The 21,249-nt window shown below is 38.1% G+C and overlaps 1 non-coding gene across 1 annotated transcript; it reads right to left on the reverse strand.

The window, feature by feature from the left end:
• Positions 1-16,592: 16,592 nt before the first annotated feature.
• LOC137388976 (5.8S ribosomal RNA) lies at positions 16,593-16,745 on the reverse strand. Its single transcript, XR_010978065.1, has one exon. It is a non-coding gene; the product is annotated as a 5.8S ribosomal RNA (ribosomal RNA).
• Between the last annotated feature and the right edge of the window lie 4,504 nt (positions 16,746-21,249).

Raw genomic sequence — 21,249 nt, forward strand, 5'->3', positions numbered from 1 at the left:
CTATATCACCAGATATATATATATATATATATATATATATATATATATAATCTGGTAATAAGTATATATATTTATGTATATATATATATGTATATATATATTCCCACGAGTGGAGCGATTGTTTGGGAGATTTATGATAAATGCATATGTGCACACAACTCACAAAAATTATTCATCAACACCGTCGCAAACCCTTGTACCGAAATCTCATCAACAAATTTAACCATTTTTCAATAGAGTCGTTTAAGTATAATAACGATACAAAACACATGTAAACCTATTTAAATATGTAACCAAGTCTTTATTATTTGTAGACAATATCCTAAACCTTACCCATTTGATCGGATTATACACAAATAGACAGATTAATTTGGCCTAAAATCGCAATAAAACATTTGAAAAGCTTTTTTATTCATAATTAAGACCGGCCAACGATACGCCAATAAAGCCGTGCGACAGATAGTAGAGCTATTAAGCAGTGCGCATTTCACAAGAAAAACGTGCTCATTTTACTAGTCTATGGCATTGTTTAATTGCCGAAGGTTTCTAATATTTTTTCGTTTTTAATATCTCGCAAAAATATTTAGTTATAAGAATAATTATTCGATTTTATACAATTAATATAAGATTTAATTATAAAAATAATTATTCAAATCTATCCGAAGGTTTCTGTAATAAACGTAGACCATTTGAGGCGTAAACCGATTTACAGGTACAAAATTGGGGTACACAGTTTATCAGCCTATGTTTTTTTTGTCCAACTACCGTCGGTAATTGGACAAAAAAACATAGGCTGATAAACTGTGTACATAAGATGTACATAAGATGTACATTGTTTGTACATTTGTACATTACTTGTACATAAGATGTACATTGTTTGTACATCTTATGTACAAGTTAGGGCCGAACTACAGTGCCCCTTTATGACGAGAACATTTTTTTATTTTGCTCCAGTTTGCAGGAAACTTCCAGATGCGTGAACGCTCATACTTGCTTTCTGTTAAAGATTTCTATCAAAACCATTCTACATTCAACAACACCAACTTTCAAACTGTGTATATTACACAGCAGCTTGCCATTTTACTTCTAATATTGCATTTCAGAGTTATAATAAACATATTTCGTTATTGCTGTTGTTAAATTAATGCATTACAGTAGGTTAGGCCTACAGCTTTAATTAATGTTCATTTTATTGTTGTAAAACATAGGTTTGAGATAGTAGTAGATTAGGTGTGAATTTTTTACAATCTTTTGTTTTGCATAATTGACTTTTTGAAATTAATTTCAAAACAACTTGACAACTACCATGGACATACAACTTCCAAGAACACCACATCGTGGCCGACGCAGTGACCATCCACGTGTCTCTCAGTTATTACAGCTCAATAGGTGGATAAATAGAAGGTTCTCACAGCAACCATCAACATCAAATGCTAATGTTCAACATCACGCTACTCAAATTAATAACAAAAACTCATCTGATTCAGAGAGTTCTTTAGTAGATGTTGTAGGTGATGTAAATGACACGGACTTGGCAGCCCCTTTGTTTCCAGATGATGATCATGATTTTATGGACATCATTGACCATGGGAATATTGCACAAAACAATATTGCTTCTCCCAATGCTGCCCAACTTCATCACATTCCTCATTTTCAATCTTTATATGTCCTGATTTTCAAGAACTGCGTAACAACTTTCTAGGCAGAGTTCACAACAACATATCACAACTCACATGTACTTGCTGTAATGAGAAACATTCCTTTACATATGATGCTCAAATACAACTATGTCATACATGCCAACAAGTTAGACCTGACAGTGTTAATAAATTCAGTGCAGCCAACAATATAGACCCAGGTCCATCTGTTGAATTTTTATCTTCTCTTACACTTATAGAACAGTTACTCATTGTTCAGGTTAATCCTACAATGTCAATATTCCGCCTTCCGTGTGGTGGCCAATTAGGGTTCAGAGGTCATGTCAGGAAATGTCATGTCCGACAGAGGACATGTTCAGAGGCCATTTCAGGTCGTGGGCTGTATGACAGGGGAATTTCTAGTTATGTACTAGGCAAAGGTAATAGCATCTACACTCAACAAATGATCAGAAATTACATCAGCCTGTCCACACTCTAAGAATTATCTTCTTTCTCATGTTAGACTCAACCAATCAGTAAAAAGCAGTACCACCAGCCATCCAAGCAGAACATCAGCCAATCAGAGGAAAGGGAGGAAAAATCAGCCACCATCTTGAACTTGAGTAGCAGCCTGAAGATTGACGGAGGGAGTCATGCAACTGCCAGTAGCTGCAAAGATAAGTGCAACTATTTTCCATAACTAGTACTATTTACTCCAATTTCTTGTAGAGCTCTTTTATTTTAGTATTACTTTACTGTAATAATTTATAATATGATAGAACCCTAGTTGTACTTATATATATAGATCTATACTAGCTGTGCTTCCTGGCGTTGCCCAGGTATTAAACATCAGCTTATAAGCAATGATAAATAATGAGAGTTGCCTGCCACTTGCTATTAGCCTGGCACATTGCCAATGAAAAATTTCAGTAAGCTTACTAATTATAGCTGGGGCTTCTAATGATGGTACGCCATGACTTTGCGTCATGGTATTTGCTCCCATATAACGACATATATGACCTAGCGAGCCTATCAATTTCTGTGGCCGATTTTCTGCGAGCCTATCAATTTACAGCGTTGGACAGGCGAACGGGAAGGTCCGAGATCAAATCTTCGGTACGGATTCTTTGTTTCAAGATTTTAATAGCTATAGCTAGAAGGACACCGATACTTTGAGAAAAAAAAATTTATATATATATATAAGAAAGTAGTATATATAAATATATATATATTTATATAAATAAGAAAGTAGTAAACTTCTTAGACGTAACTTTGAATCTTAACAACAATAGCTTCAAACCGTATAGTAAACCTAACAACACAACCACATATGTACACAAAGACTCAAATCATCCACCATCAATCATAAGAAACATACCTGAATCCATCAACAATAGACTCACCAACATTTCGTCAAACAAGCAACTCTTCGAGGAAACAAAAGCCCCATTTCAAAATGCACTTTCTAACAGTAAATACAACTTTTCTTTAAAATACCAGAGCAACAACCCCAACAAAGAAACCAGTCAACACAGAAACAGAAAACGCCAAACAATATGGTACAACCCCCCATACAACAAAGCTGTTAACACCAAGATCGGGATCACCACAATTTTTCCAGATCCTGGAGAGTGAATTTCCACCAGAACACAAATTACACAAAATCTTCAACAAAAACTCCGTAAAACTAAGTTATAGCTGTTCTTCAAACATCAACCGCACAATTAGTGGGCACAATAAACAAGCGCTATCGCAACCAACCAACATCGACAGAATATGCAACTGCAAAAATCGGGAAAATTGCTCTCTAAATGGAGAATGCCTTTCAAACTGCATAGTATATCAGGCAACCGTAGAGTCTGAAGAACGCGATGGGCAAGAGACACAAACATATGTAGGCCTCACCGAAACAACTTTTAAAACAAGACTAGCCAACCACAAAACATCCTTTAAATATCCTACTAAAACGCTACAAACAGAATTGAGTAAATACATATGGGACATAAAAGACAAGAACATTCGCTATAATATAACCTGGAAGATCATCAAAAGAGAGCGGTCTTACAACACATCAACAAAATCTTGCCAGCTATGTCTATGGGAAAAGTACTTCATCATATTCGAACCGAAGTTAGCCAGCCTTAACACTAGAAGTGAGCTGATATCCACATGCCGGCATGCCAGAAAGCACCTAATTAGCTCAATAACATAATTTGACTACATAATTTGCTGTATGCTATAATATATATTCACACAATAGTAATAAGCCCTCAGCTTTATTAAGTAATTTTATAGCTTGTACATTATTCATTTTAGTCATTCTACCTGGATTGCAACACGATTGCATGAAACTAATAGTAGTAATGATTTTAACCTGTAGTTTTTAATAAACTTCACACACAGCTCTAATCGACTCGATTATTGAGCACTTTACTTTACAGTGTAAACCACATATTCTATTTATATATATATATATATATATATATATATATATATATATATATATATATGATATATATATATATTATATATATACCTATTTGAAATATTGGATCAGCAGCGGTATAGGTTCATAGTCAGCAGTATTGAAAAGGAAAGAGCAGTTCAAGAGAAGCAAATCTAATTGTGGTTTAACATAAACCCAAAATATGAAAAAAGCTATTATCGTATATACAAACTGTACAATGTTATGCCACACTTCTTTAACTAAATGTTTAGTTTAATATACTAATATGTAGTAAAAGTTAATTTTAATATAACAATCTGTACGTTATTATTAGTATTTTGTATGAAACACAATTATAATAATATGCATTTACTCAATGTGAGTGTTTATTCATGTGGTCAGAAAAAAAGTGAATAATTGCATAAAACACCATGAAGGTAATATTTGCTTACCTGTTTTGATCTCGATTCCAGAAAGAACAAAGTAAGTATAATAATCCGTCACTCTCTAATGCAGTACATCCGAGGAGTGTTTTTGATTATCTAGAAGTTGCTGGAAGTTGCTGGCAACTGCAAGATCACTGCTCAAGAAGAGTTATGATGTTGGTAGAGAGTATACTAAGTTAAGTCTGCTAAGACAACCATAAACTCTGCTAACATGCATCCAATACAGCCTGTTAGCTCAAACAATTAGTCTAATATTGGTGACGGCGTTGTTAGTGGAGTGACAGCAAGGTCTACAGTAAGTCTATTTACAGGCGGACTGTTACAATGGCCTGTTGATGTGATGGGGAAACAGGTGCCCTTGCACTATATAGCACTGACACTATAGGACAAGTACTACGTGCCTGCCATACCATTCAATAGCCATGATTTATTGGATTACGCAACTAGGCCGATGGCTATATATATATATATACATAGCTGATAAGTATATATAAAACCACTCCGCTGTGTTGGTGTAAACAACACCAGTTGACTTCATCAGAGAGACATTAAGAAATTCAGAGCTGTCTGGAAATTGCAAATATAGGCAAGCAAAACTGTCCAACTGTAGCTAGGGTTTGAACTGGAACCACGATTACTCTTGCTTGACGAGCATGTTAACTATAATTATGAATCTAACCAAATTACAGGGAGAAGAAACTGCTTCTATATACATTCATCTTTCAAACAGCCTTTGCAGCAGTGATTGACAGACGAACTCTACAAAAAGAGAAGCTCTATTTGAGAGACAAGTTATCCATCAGAGAGAGGAAAGCCTGAATTCCTATCAACAGACCACAGATTGTTCTACCATAGGACTTGAACTGCCTCTCACCTTCTTTGCGATCTTCAGATTTGTGGTAATAGTTGCTCAGCTGTTAGAGAAACATTCTGCAAATGTAAGATTTCTAGCATGGTTTACACATCTGTCAAATGAAATGAAGAAGATTGCTTCAACATGGCCAATAAACCAACATGGGCTCTCAGCAAAGATCACCAAACCAAGTCAGCTTGTGATGGACTACAGCGATGCTGCACAGTGTGCTGGAACAAAAGGATTCAGCAAAGGAGTAGATGAGTTAGATGAACTTTTAAACGAAACCAGATGGATGAGAGATAGCAATTGGGTGAAGAGGTCAAACCTATGGGTCTGCACAGCTGCTCAGTATCCAGAGAACCACAATCCAGTTTTACCACTAACTCTACAGAAAGAACTTGACCAGAAAACTTCCAGAGAATACCTCAGTTACATTAACAATGATCTGACAACAGAGGAGCGAGAATCATTAATGATTGATGAAGGAGAAAGGAGAAGAACATTCCAGACGCAATGGCCACATAATGGAACACTATCCGGAACCAAAATGGCTGAAGCAGGATTTTACTATCTCGGAGATGGAGACCAAGTCCAGTGTGTATTTTGTAGAGGGAGACTCCGCAACTGGTCACAGCATGAGGTTCCCATGACTGAGCATGCTCGACTTTTTAACTTTTGCCAATTTGTCAAAGGACTGAATTGTGGGAACAGAGAATATAGGTCAAAGAAGATAGAGAGTGAAGACATGACCAATATAACAGTATTTAGTAATCTCACGACCGCTGAAGAAAACCGGCAGAGAGAACATGGTGCTGACAGTGGCTCATTGGGAATCTGTACCAATCAAGCTGCCGTTATAAAATATGCTCCAGATTCTGCGAGACTGAGAACTTTCCAAAGATGGCCAGCCAGCAGCCCCCTCACTGGAGAGCAAATTTGTGAAGCAGGATTCTATTACACAGGTTTTGGTGACCAGGTTCGGTGCTTCTACTGCTTAGGAGGGATCAAAGGGTGGACAGCTTACGATGAACCATGGGAGGAGCATGCTCGTTGGTTTCCTGACTGTTCTTATCTGTTGAACAAGAAAGGGACAGCATATGTTGATCTAGTTCACCAAAGGACTCCGGACAACAAGAAATGTACAACACAAACAAAGTTGCAGAAAAGAGTTGAGAGGAAGAAAAAAGCAGCCATATCTGAACAAGAGGCAATGCCAGAGATTTGTGAAAAACTGGGGCATGATAGACAGACAATCGCTAAAGCTCTGGCCAATAACAACAACCATTTTGAAAGTGTAAAAGACATGGTGAATGCTGTGCATGCATTGGAAGATGCTGGTGAGGAACCAGTAAGGCGCCGTGAAATAACTCCAACATCTGGAGCTGCTTCAAATCCTCTTCAAGAACATAATCCACCTGCACAACAGCCTGCAGATCAACAGATAGGACAATTCCAACAAAGTGAGCGACAGACTAAACATAAAGCCGGTTGTATAAGTTGTGAACTAAAGACTACTAACTTTGTACCAGCTACTAATGTTGGACTTCCATGCGGACATCTTATTTACTGTGACTCATGCAAAACTAATGAGTCAAAAAAGAGTGTAACTCAGCAGGTAAAATGCCCGTATTCTGGCTGCAATTCTCCTCTTGCGGGGACTATCAAAGTATTCTTTGCCTGAAAAAAAGTTATTCTGAAACAATCTCTCATGGTATGCTTATAGCTACACCCATTTATCATCAATTTGGTTTTCACTTACTTATCAAATACAAATGTTTGTTTATCATTATATTTCATTTTCTTCTTTTTCATATATCTAATTTCTTGTATTTCGGTACTCAAAAACTTCTTGTTTCAATTTTTTTACGATATTTTTACTGTTTTATCTATTTTTTTCCAATATGTCTATCATTAGTATTATATTATGTAACCGGTGCCAATTGTCAAATAAATCCTTTATACATAAACTAGTTGTATTCTATTAAAGAGTTGAGAAATCATACAATGACAGAGCATTGTGTTTATTCCAGTTGTTACAGCTATTTAGACCAGCAAGCCATTCGTTACAGAAACAAGGATGAAGCAATGTTTACTGATCGTTTTTGGGCTCAATGAATAAATATTCTTGCTAATGACCATCGTCGGTGGCCAGCGGGAAACACTGCTTAAAGCACATATGAAGAAAAGAAGTTTTACTGTCACAATGCAAATTGTCCGGGATCTCATTGATTCTCATAGAATGTTGCTGAAAATCTATTCAATATTGCAGAATAGTCCTGCTAATAGCTCGACTGAACAAGCGACTATAGACAGGGTGGTGGTTGCCCGGTCTATGAAAATTTATCAAGTCTTCAGGTGTAATTTGCAGAAGAAAACTGTTATACAATTCTGCAGACTAGAACACAGAGTCATCAGAGATGAGTATTAATCATGCCTGTTAAGTTACTCAGACCAGAGTTCACTTCTAACTTTCCACCATAAATCTACCATTCATTTCATTTACACATATATGAGCATTCAACATGAGTTGTCTACACTCGTCTTACCCAAGACACTGTGTACAATAAATGAAGTGCCTGACAATAGGACAGCAGCCATGTCTGAATGAGAGAAGATGAAACAGATTTGGGAAAAACTGGGTCATGATAGACAGGCAATCGCTAAAACTCTAAACAATAACCACAACCATTTTGGAAGTGCAAAGACAGGGTGAATGCTATGAGGATAGGACAGGAAATAGCAAAAATAAAAATGATTTCTTTATTTCAGGCCAGATTTGCTGGACTGCTCTTTGCAAGCATCAGTTGTGTTGATTCCGATCTGTACTTCAGAAGCATGAGTTGTTTGCAGTGTGGCTAGCACTGTAGGTAAAAATCCTACATACATACATGATGAGTTAATAGAAAATACATGGACAATGCAGAACGATCATACAATGATGGGGTTGACCTTTATACTTTTTAGGGTATAAAAACTGCTGAAAGGATAACAAGCTCTCCGTTATATTATCATGAATGAAAGGCAGTGCACTATGTACCATGAATTTAATGTGTTCAATGTTTTCAGCTTCGTAAATGGCACCATAAAATCTATCTACATGTAGATGTCCAGCACCCTTGCGAAGCTACACCGAGCTTGAACTTACTTTTATACAAACACGTCAACAGCTACATTTAAGACTTTGATGCGGCAAAGCTCTAAATTTTCTTACAGAATCGCGTTACACAGGTTTTATCAGCAACTTTTTATCATTTACTCTAAAGTTGATTTAATCTAAAATGCATCTTCTCTAAAGTTGGTTTGTGGTAAACAGGATGTCACAAAAGCCTTAAGAGGTGAGCCTATTGAATTCGAGAATAAAGAGAAACTGACAGACGGAAAGCGGAAAGTCCTGGCTGAGTGAAGGTAAACTGATATCAAATGTTGGTATCAAGTTTTAGTAAACATGTTGTTGCCTTTTTCCTTCTGCTTTCCTTTTAGTGTGTTTTCATTTCATGGTAAATAGATACATCTATTAAAAACAATGGATAGTATGTTGACAGAGTCTACATTACTGTTTTCTCACAAAAACTCTCAAGCCATTCCGCCTGCTTTACTAACATAGAATAAGATAAGAATAATTGAACCCTGTAACACTTTCTGTTGATCAAAACCTAAGTTTCATAACTCAAAATTGTGTTACCTAATTTAGTTATATCGTTTCACAATTTATCACTGCTGATTAATTTTTTTTGATTTGCTCGTCGGAAGTGATGGAGTCCAATTAGATTAATGCTAAAAACAATAAAAAAGTCTGTTTTGTTTCTATGTGATACTTCATTAGAACTTTGACCTCGAATTTGTTGCTCCACCAAATCTCACACAGATTGCCAAAATTCCAAAAAGGCTCTAGTTAGTTTATTCACTGGTGAGGTCATTATATCCTCTTTAAAAAGATGCACCATACAGGAAGTGTTCCGTAATGGTTTTGAGTGAGCTCAGCTTTTAGTACACGAGTTCTCTTACCATCGAATCAACAACTACCGCAAGTGAATAACCAGATTTCATTCAAATGTTTCGCGTTAATAAGTTGCTTATCAACATGTTGCCATAATACGCTATTCAATATAGTAACTTCCTTGTTGCTATTTTCAACCCATTCCACTTATTCACACTGCCTGTCATTTGTGAATAGCAAAGACATCCAATGTTTGAGTTGGTTTGGCAGAAGCACTTGTGCATAAGCAGGTTCTTTCTCAGCATGTATAGGCTGTCAGAGTCAAGTATATTTAGAGGCCTTGATTGGCTGAGCTATGCACAACTCTCGTATTGTTAGACTGCCATAGCGGTGAAGTGGCAGTATTTCAAGCAAGCTAGTAGCCATCTTGAAATTTCTCCTCAGTATTACAATGCTAAAATTTTGGAATAGATTTCAGCAATGTAAGTGACTAATCGCAACTTTTCTTATTCTCTATAATTTTTCAAGCCAAAAATATTGTCTTGCTGTCATAATCTAGTCTTTTCAATAAAAATTTGTAATAATATTTTGAGAAATTTGCTCATCATTTGGTGAAACAATTGTTTCATATTTTAATTTTTCGATCTCAAATTTGTGATGGTTATAATTATTTGATCTGTTTTGATTGTGATGATTACAATCTATGAGAGTTGACCTAATGACCTATTTATCTGCTGGGTTCCTGCTCAACTGCAATACAGAAGACACTCCTATAACCTAAACCTTGTACATAAATTCCACAAAACGTTAAGAATTTATGTGGTTTTGCTTTGTATTACATAAAAATTTTTTTATCATATAAGAGGGAAGTCGGTGCAAGCTCTCAAATTCGATTTGAATAACAAGAGTTTCATAGTTGACCTTAAAATATCATTTTCTCTCTTGCCGCCCTGGGGAGAGAAAATAAAATATAGGGGGTATCTCTATAATACCTATATACTAGTACCCTGGCAGTCTCTTGCGTTGTCAAAGATTGTCAGGTGTGTCGATAAATCACAGAGAATAAGTAGCTGCACAATTATTCAGAAATACTTAAAGACGGCTGATTGGTCTAACAAGCTGAATGTCAGACGGAGTCTCATCCCAAACTAACCTTTATCTTAGCCTCTTACCCTGGCAACGGACAGACGGACAGATAGACACATTTTGTTATTATAGTAGAGATATATTTTTGTTTTACTTTATTTTAGACATATCCAATTTTTTTATTTTTTGAAGCATAGGTCTTGCAGTTGGAAAATGTGCAAAATTTGATTTACACTAACGTTGAAGGTGTGCCATCTCCTTAACATAAAATTGCCGTAACCATGGACACTAAACCAAGTGAAAGTGATGAGGAAAAGGAGAATAGTTGTAGATACAAACCAATAATATCACAGTTACTATACAGCCAGTAAATTAAAAAGGTGAGTTTAGACTTTCCCTTTTTAAAATGCCAAAGCGATGAATTGGGGAATACCTTGGAACAGATTAGACAATTTACATGCATTTTACTGTTTCTATTTCCATGGTGTAAAAGTTTCAGAATGGATCACTACGTTGTAGAAGCGTTTACTGTTTAGCTAAAAAGGCTAGGGCTTGTATCAAGAATGATGTTTGGTCGTCTCAATGAATGAAACAGGAGGAAATGACTCATACTCATCATGAGTGGTATCATTAATTAGTACAGTAGACGAAGGATTGTTAAAGCAGCCTCCGTGAATGTGATTATGTAAACAGGAGATATAGAATGATCAACACAGTTGTTATTCTAGATTTCCAAGTGTTGGAAAAGTCCAATGGAAAATTTACAAAAGCGTAAACAGCGGTCAAACAAACTTCTCTATTGGCTGCTAAAACAGTTGTGACCCTTGTAAGTTACCGGTACTACATGCATTGCAAAAGGTCACCACCTTTCGCAATGCATGTAGTACCCATGTTTTGAATGCATTCAAACGCAATCTGGTCAAACGAAGACTTCCGAATATATATTCGTTCACTGTCCAATCAAAGAGTAAGTGTGTCAGGCAAAGTATGGACCAATGCTCAGAATCTTTCAGCATGTTACGATGTATATGAACAATCTGAAGTACATGTAACTACCATGCATATCATTGTGAATGGCAGTTAAACATAACCAGTTAACATTAACTTACCACAAGCTACAGTCTCAGTTTGTACTGTATCCATACAGATACAGACATTTAGTGTAGAAAACAGCTGCCCGCCTCTGACATCACACAGGTTTAGTAAAAGCACGCTTACATAAACATCAGCATATAGCTGCCAGGTTAATAGAAAGATCACTCAGCAAGGATATACTTGCAATAATCAACCTTCTGTCAACTTATCATGTTCTCCTGGTGTGAGCTACTATTACTAATTGTTAGTCCTGTCAGTAGTAACACAGAGTTAATGGTATTACCTGTTGGTCCTGTCACTAGTAACACAGAGCTACTAGGACTACCTGTTGGTCCTGTCAGTAGTAACACAGAGCTACTCGTACTACCTGTTGGCCCTGTCAATAGTAACACAGAGCTACTAGGACTACCTGTTGGCCCTGTCATTAGTAACACAGAGCTATTAGGACTACCTGTTGTTTCCTGAACAGATTGTCCAATAGTAACCACTTTCTATATACAGTACTACAGAAACAGTAGTTTAAGCAGCCATCACTGTGTGTTAAATAATTTTTTTAGGAGTGAATATCATTTGGGAACAAGACAGCCAGAGAACCCATGACTAGAGCTATTGCCAAGCCAGCATGAGTCATAATAACCTGTTTGCTGCTGCTTTTAACTGGTGAACTAGCACAATAGTAATAAGGTACAAGACTGTCAACAACAGAGCTACGTAAGTTGTTGATACTGATAAGGGGACTTCCCACTAGATTAAAAATGCTCATTGTTAAATCATTGTTAACATTTATCTTCATCATGTAGCCTGAAGAATAGATAATGTTAGCCTCATGTTCTTACATTTTAACACACAGGCTCTATTATGGTCCCTTACATTTACTGTTGACGAATTCAAAGATTTCACTTAAGTGAGTAGCTAAGATGCTTAGTAAATAATTGAATCACGGAGACTTCTCACATTTATGAGAACGGATAAAAATTGGTTCCGCTATAGTGAAAGTCACTTCATAAAGATTGCGTGCCTAACCATCATCTTTCCTATAGGAAAATGGCAAAATATTGGTTCTACCACTGCAGTTTTTCTAATGAATGAGAGTGTGTATATTGTCACAACTGTACGACAAGGTAAATTAGCATATACATGTAAATCTTGTGTCAACCTTTACTATAATAAGAGTCGTATCCATCCATCTGTCCATCTGTTCGAGGTTAGGAAAAAAGACTGCATCGCATGGGATTCGATCTCGCAAAATTCAGCCTCCCATGCACCAAGCTACCACATGTTCCAATCATTCACCCACTATGATTTTAGAACTATTGTGCATGTTTATTTTCTGTGCACCACTGGCGCGTCTGACGATCTCTCACAGTACTAGAGACTGCCATAGTACTATTAAACTATACTGAATACCCTATTTTACAGACTAGCGACTCAAGTGTAACCACCAACGGACACACTCCAGAACTCACCCCATTAAATTGAGAGCCTGTAAGGAGATGAAACCTAATTTTGCCAACTTTTAAAGACATCACCAAGCGGACCAATTGAAGTAACTACAACTATCATTCCTTTCTAACTTCAACCAGTGGCCAGTTTGTATTAACATACTATCTGCCATCTGACAGTCAAAATAATTACTGACTATCCAGAAGAAAGCACTGGTTATGCTGGGTTCAGAGCAGCTAACTAGTTGACCAGTTGTCAATTTGTTCCAATTAAATTAAATTGAACTACAAGAAAAGGTATTTATAATAAATTTAATTTATAGAGTGGCTCAGACTACTGACTCTCACAGAAAGACAACTGGCTCTCATGGAAATACAACTGGCTCTAATGAAAATACAACTGGCTCTCACGGAAAGACTAATGGCTATCATGAAAAGATGACTGCTTTCATGGAAATACAACTGGCTCTCCTAGAAAAACAACTGGCTCTCATAGAAAGACAACTGACTTTCATGGAAAGGCTTACTGACTCTCATGGAAAGACAACTGAATTTTATGGAAATATGCAACACGTAAAATTTTTGCTCTGTTGAAAAATTGTTTGGGTGCTAATATTGACTAGCTCAGCAGTGTAGAAGAAGAGTTGAGGTCAGAAGACGTTGTGGAAGGTATTGAACAGCCAGAAGAAGATGTTTGCGCCATCAAAAGCAACAATCAGAATGCAACTGGCCAGCAAATGATGCAAATATTTTTGTTTTAAAAATGTCAACTTTTATTTTTGCATGTAGTATAAGTATGGTTAATTTATGTCGCTTGTTTTTGATTATATAATTATTTGTAGCATTTGACAGACTATTATTATATTGCTTATAAACTTGCAGATTTATAGCGTATTATTTGATAGCATCTTTTAAACTTTTAAACTTTTCAACTCGACTTTCACTCTACTGACTATGGTACATAAAAAATCAGTTTTGGTTGAAAACTGTAGCAAACATATCAATAAGTGCAATGAGCTTTTATTTAATATTCCTAAATATAGTTATAAAATAAAAATATGCCTTCAAATTTAAAATGGAATAAAAAATTGAAAGCTTCAACAAATTGCAGAGCAGGACACAGACTACAATACCATCGCAGGTTAATTGCAAACAATAGATAGAACTGGTTGAGATAAATCTCTGCTTCTCAATCCATATTTATTTAGAGATCTACGACAAGTTGGTGATAATTTAGCAGATTTATTAGATCAAAAAGGGTTACTGCCGCTCCGCCTGTAAAAGGGCTTAATTGACCTTCCAAAATTCAGAGGAAGTGTTTAAAAATACAACGCCAGTCTCCATTTCAACGCTACCTCTATTTCACTACTACTATAAAGGAAAGGTTGAAAAGTAGATCACCATGGCGTTCAAATAGAGTTTTAAAACAGGTAATCAGGAAAAAGCACTGTCATTCACAGAAGTTGTCAATCTTTACTACAGCTAGCAGCAAAAAACATACCACCAAAGCAAGTTCTTTGATTTACGTAGCAACCTCTTCCATTTGTTTTTTACCAGCATCAGAGAAATGCTACACCAATCTAAAACATATCCTCAGATTATAACCTATAGTTAGACTGAACAGAAGAGTTGCTTCCCCTCTGGTAGAGACAATCTACTAAGCAGGTTAATGAGAATACATGTAAAAGAGAAATAATGTAAACCAGTTAGGTACCCTGTAGACACTCATCGTACTTATGATAAACTACTATACCATGCTCACTAAAGTAGTGGATAAAGCATTCACAGTAAATATGCAATGTAAGTAACAAAATGACAGAGTGAATGATCATCAAATGTCTAATTTTACTTGACTACATAATATGTAGTCAAGTAAAATAGCATTAGTACACGAATATTATTTGTGTACTAATGCTATACTGTATGAAGCACCTTGTATGTTTAACTTGACTACATATGTGTGTACTAATGCTTTACTGTATGAAGTATCTTGAACGTTTAACTTGACTACATATGTGTGTACTAATGCTATACTGTATGAAGTACCTTGTATGTTTTACTTGGCCACTTATGTGTGTACTATAGCTTCCTTGTTAGAAGCACCTTGTATGCTTAGCATTAAATACAACACATACTAGTGGTATAAAGCTTTTTACCTGCAACAGGAGCTAGAGATTAAAGTTGCTCATTTTCTGAAATGTCTTCCTTCATCGCTAAAAAGGCACCTCTTTTTAAACTTGAGTCGATGGGAATGTTGTCCATTGTTTTCCAAACTGTTTCTACAATTTCTTTCCCAAGTTATACAGGCTTAGCTGTTTTGAACGTTTGTCATTTCTTGCCAGCAGCTGCTGATAAAATTTGAAAGTAAAAATGTGTGTAAGCATTGCCATGTTCTACAACATGATCCTTTTCGCGATAGAAAAGGATAAAAATTCGCGACTATCGCTGCCTCCCAGGGGCGGCGGCGCGCTGCGGAGTATCATAACCGATATTCCGTTGGGACGGTTTCTGACTTAGAGGCGTTCAGCCATTAGCCGCCAGATGGTAGCGTCACGCCATTGATCGGATCGAACAAGCATATGAACCAATTGTCTGAGCCTGCGGTTCCTCTCGTACTAGGCAGGATTACCAGCGTAATGACATGTCTAACATGTCATTACGTGTCTGACATGGCACTCCTCGCCCGCCAAGTCGGTCAACCCCTCGGTCGGCCACCTAGCCACCAGGCTTCCGACGACTCGACAGGCGGTCGTCGCGCTTCGCCGCCAAGTGCACCGATCGGACCGCCCGAGAGAGAGCGGCCGCTCGGCTGAATGACGACGACGAACTCGCCCAGTTCCATCCGTTTGCCTCTGAACGGTTTCACGTACTCTTGAACTCTCTTTTCAAAGTTCTTTGCAACTTTTCCTCACGGTACATGTTCGCTATCGGTCTCGCACTAGGTATTTAGCCTTAGATGGAGCTTACCACCCGCTTTGGGCTGCACTCTCAAGCAACCCGACTCCGCGACGACGACGGGTGTCCGACGCTTGTCCGGCGAGTAAAGGGCTGACACCCGCTCGGGCAGACCTTTTTAGAGATACTCGTGCCGGGAGCGACAGTCGCGAGTCGCCGCCGAAACGCCACATTGCACGGCGACTGAGGGGTCGCGGGCTTCGACGCTGGGCTTCTCCCCTTTCGCTCGCCGCTACTCAGGGAATCCTAGTTAGTTTCTTTTCCTCCGCTTACTGATATGCTTAAGTTCGGCGGGTAGTCGCGTCCGATCTGAGGTCGTACTAGGCGAGTTCGGACGACCGCGGTTGCGCGCGCGAGAGGCGCGACAAAGAGGGAGCGCGCGGTCTTTCCGTAGCCGCGCGAGCGACGGAGGCAACGGCGATTGCCGCGTCGCGGCCGCGCAGGCTCGTTGAGAACCGACTCGACGAAACCTCGCGCGCCCGACGAGCGTCGCCGTTCGCGCGCGCTAAGCCGAAACCTCTTTCTCTCTCCGCGCGGTCACGCGTCGTCCGGGCCCGGGCGCATGCTCCCCTTGGGAGCGAGCGCACCAGTAGTACGCTTGAGGACGAGGCCGACGCGTGGTCGGCAGCGTCCCAGGGCGTCGCGAGCGGCGCCGACCAAGGCGCGCTCGAGCGACAATGGTCGGCGAATGACGACCCTCAGACGGGCGCGGCCTCGGGATGACCCGAGGCCACAATGTGCGTTCAAGATGCCGATGATCGATGTGTCCTGCAGTTCACATTGCCTAACGCAGCTGGCTGCGCTCTTCATCGACGTGCGAGCCGAGTGATCCACCGCTCAGAGTTGTGCTTTGCGTGGTCGGGGCTACGCTTTCAGTTCGCGTTCGACTCGCTCGGGGCGGCAGGCAGCGCCACCCGCGCGCGCGAGTCTTCGCCCGGTCCTCGCTTCAGTCCTCGTGTCAAACCGAGACGAACGAGCGCAGTTCGGTACGGGTGCCTCTCGCGAGCTCGCCGTGCGACGGCGGCCAGCTCCCCCCGCCAATGTGAATTCTATCCTTTTACGGATAGAGTGATGCTAATGTCACCAATATTTTGAACTCTCTTTTAAGCAAAGCGACATTAATACTATCAGCCTCACTATTTTTGCTAAACTGACCTTTTTTGATTATGTTTCATAAAGATCAAAAAATGTCAAAGTGACGTTTTAGTAAAGGTGGCGTTTAATTAAAGGGTGGCGATGTATTTTTCAATTTTTCCCCTATAGTGGCGGTCAAATAAAGGTGCTGGTCAAATAGGGTGGTGTTCAGATAATGATGGCGTTCCACTAGAGGTTTTACGGTATATAATAATATATAATGTCATATATATATAATAGTATAACTTTAATAATATCTTTTAACCATGCTTTAATAAGAAAAAGTCAAATAATATATTACAAGTGTTTGTTTTAGTGCCGTCAAAGCTTTGTTTATGATCGCTGCTGCATACTGCTAGTTTGACATAAAATCTACAATTCAATCAAATATTTTCCTCTGACTCACGACGAAGTTTCTAACAAATGATGTCCGAAATCTGTCCAAACATTGATTTTTAAGTAAAAATGAAAAAAACTAGCAAAATGTTAAATAAAAGATAAAAATAATATTGCATATATAAATCTTTGTTAGTTAAAACTATAGCTATAATAGGTTGGAGTAAATTTTGTATTTCTATCACTCTCTCCTTTACCAAACCTGAGCATTGTAATTCCTATAGCTCCGCTCATGTATCTTAAATCAGACACTTCTCTTCATTCACTTAGTCCCAATATATAAGTTGCTTTTCAATTTTTGCTTTTACAGTTTCATAGAATGCAGTCATTTTAATATTATTCAATAAAATTGATGCTATTGCAAACTGAAGTCTTAAAAATTCAAGTTATTACTTGAAGTGTTTATGGTTACTTTTAGGCTCTAAATGAATTAAACAAAATATTTTGTCTTTTTATAAATTCGTCTGCTCTAACAAATGGATGTTTCAGCATACAAAGCAAATATTGGAACATTAAATTCATATATCAAGGATTGACGGTGTCAATACCTACCAGACAGTATTTTTGAAAAATGTTTTGCTCGTGTGTGACTAGGTTGGGCGAGACTTTTATCCTAGCATTTGCAAAGTTGCCAAAATATTTGAGGTTTTCTGTGGTTTTATCTGCTAACAATAAACATATAGAGTCTATATCTAAACAGCTAAAAGCTAACTGCAACTTCTAGTATAATTATGCATAACTCCTCCATTTATAACACTGTTTCAACTATTACTTTGAATCTTATGAAATATTTCCTAAAACATCAAAGAGAAGGTATAGCTAAGGAGATATTTTTAGCTATTGTCATTTTAGCTCACAGTAAGTGAAAGTGTTGTTTCACTGTCTCCATCAGCCTTGCCGATTGTATGAAACTATCTAAGCCGGCTGCTGAACTGGATTTAGCCGGTCTGAGTTTAGCCCATGATGTAATGCGCGCATGAAGCAATGCGTCATTGACTAAATATAGTAACAGCCGGATTTAACTAGCCGGTTGCTGGTTAAACAACGAAACATTACTTTGCATATAAATAGAGCAGTGTTCACTGAAGTAAATACAACTTCAGCGAGGAGAACATCAAGGTGAAAGCCTTCTGCAAAGCATACAAACAGACAAGAGTTAGCAAAGGACTATATAGTGATATACCTTTGTTAAACGGACATTACTTGCGACATCAGACATATTACATCGAGTTTTATGAGTCATATATACCATCACGGCAGACAAAGTATTTCTCCTGCAGAGAGAATTCTCGATTCCTATGAACCAGCAGAGGATTGTTCGATCAAAAGATCTGAACCAACCCTCATCTTTCTTGTGCTCATAGGTCTACTGGTTGCACAGCTGTTCAAGAAACATTCTGCACATAAAAGATTTCTAACATGGCTTGCGCATCTGCCAAATGGAATAACAAAGAACTTTTTGATATGGCCAATCAACCAACATGGGCTCTCAGCAAAGATTTCAAAACAGAGTCAGCTTGTGGTGGACTGCAGCGATGCTGCGCAATGTGCTGTTACAAAAGGAGGCAGCAAAGGGGTAGATGAGTTAGATGAACTTTTAAGCGAAACCAGATGGATGAGAGATAGCAATTGGGTGAAGAGGTCAAACCTATGGGTCTGCACAGCTGCTCAGTATCCAGAGAACAACAATCCAGTTTTACCCCTAACTCTACAGAAAGAACTTGACCAGAAAACCCCCAGAGAATATCTCAGTTACATTAACAATGATCTGACAACAGAGGAGCGGGAATCATTAATGGTTGATGAAGGACAAAGGAGAAGAACATTCCAGACACAATGGCCACATGATGGAACACTATCCGGAACCAAAATGGCTGAAGCGGGATTTTACTACCTCGGAGAGGGAGACCAAGTTCAGTGTGTATTTTGTAGAGGAAGGCTCCGTAACTGGTCACAACATGAGGTTCCCATGACTGAGCATGCTCGACTTTTTAACTTTTGTCAATTTGTCAAAGGATTAAACTGTGGGAATCGAGAATATCGATCAAAGAAAATTGCGAGTGAAGACATGGCCAATATAACAGTATTTGGTAATCTCACTGATGCTGAACAAAAACAACAGCAAGAAAGTGGTGCTGACAGTGGTCCATTGGGGATCTGTACCAACCAAGCGGCTGTTATAAAATATGCTCCAGATTCTGCTAGACTGAAAACTTTCCAGAGATGGCCAGCCAGTAGCCCCCTCACTGGAGAGCAAGTTTGTGAAGCAGGGTTCTATTATACAGGATTTGGTGACCAGGTTCGGTGCTTCTACTGCTTAGGAGGGATCAAAGGATGGACAATTCACGATGAACCATGGGAGGAGCATGCTCGTTGGTTTCCTGACTGTTCTTATCTGTTGAACAAGAAAGGGACAGCATATGTTGATTTAGTTCACCAAAGGACTCCGGACAACAAGAAATGTACAACAAAAACAAAGATGCAGAAACGAGTTGACTCAAAAAAACAAGCAGCCATATCTGAACAAGAAGCAATGCCAGAGATTTGTGAAAAACTGGGGCATGATAGACAGATAATCGCAAAAGCTCTGGCTGATAACAATAACCATTTTGAAAGTGTAAAAGACATGCTGAACGCTTTGTACGCTTTAGAAGAATTGGGTGGAATACCGATGAGCCAGAGCCCAGCAACTCCAACATCAGGAACTGCCTCACATCCTCTTCAAGAACATAATCCACCTGCACAACAGCATGCAAATAACCAGATAGGACAACTCGATCAAAGCGAGCGACAGACTAAACATAAAGCTGGTTGTAAAATTTGTGAATTAAAAACTCCTAACTTTGTCCCGGCTACTAATGTTGGACTTCCATGCGGACATCTTATTTACTGTGACTCATGCAAAACTGATGAGTCAAAAAAGAGTGTAATTCAGCAAGTACAATGCCCGTGTTCTGGCTGCAACTCTTATCTCTCAGGAACCATCAAAGTATTCTTTGGATAACTAGGATACAGAGTAATGACAGTAATTTCTTTTTTGGCTTCACAATATTTTTTTGCAGATCTGAACTTATAACTGATGTTATAAGTTTGATTGGACTTTACCAGTTCACAATTGTATTTATTTCTAACTTGATTACAAACATTTGATTGAGCTAATATTAGCCGTCACAAGACCTTGCCATTATATTTATTAGAAGTTTTGAAACAATTTAAAGTTATATATCTGCAACTTTCGTATCCAAATTGGCAAATAGAAATTTTATTCTTATTTCTCAATTGCAACCCAATTATCCTTTTATATACTTTTGATTCATTTTATTAGCAGTTCCATGCATAGTTAATATTATATTACCCATCAGAGGCAGTCGTGTTCAATAAAAGCTTTTATACAGTAGAAGTTGCTTGTTTATTTTAGAAAAAGGAAGCTATAATATGACAATCAGTAGTCTTTTGATGTCACCAGGTTGATAAGATGAACAGTGTAGATCTGTTGCTAGAATATACAGTATATGTAACTTAATTTATTTACGTATAGAGTCTCAGCAAAATATCAAGTAACCTGATTAAATAACTTCTGCAAGAGGCTTGATTCTTACTGCAGAGCATAAACAAAAGCAAAACTTCTAGGAAACTCTTAGAATGGACACGCGTTCTACATCCATTGCGCAATCACTAGAATGGACAACATGAATGAACACAACATCGCAATGAACAACATGACAACAATGAACAACATGACAACAATGAACAACATGACAACAATGAACAACATGATAACACCAGAATGACTCATCATGAAACATAATAAGTTATGCA

The sequence above is a fragment of the Watersipora subatra genome, chromosome 2 (genome assembly GCF_963576615.1).
Source record: "Watersipora subatra chromosome 2, tzWatSuba1.1, whole genome shotgun sequence".
In the NCBI taxonomy this organism is placed as follows: Eukaryota; Metazoa; Bryozoa; class Gymnolaemata; order Cheilostomatida; family Watersiporidae; genus Watersipora; species Watersipora subatra.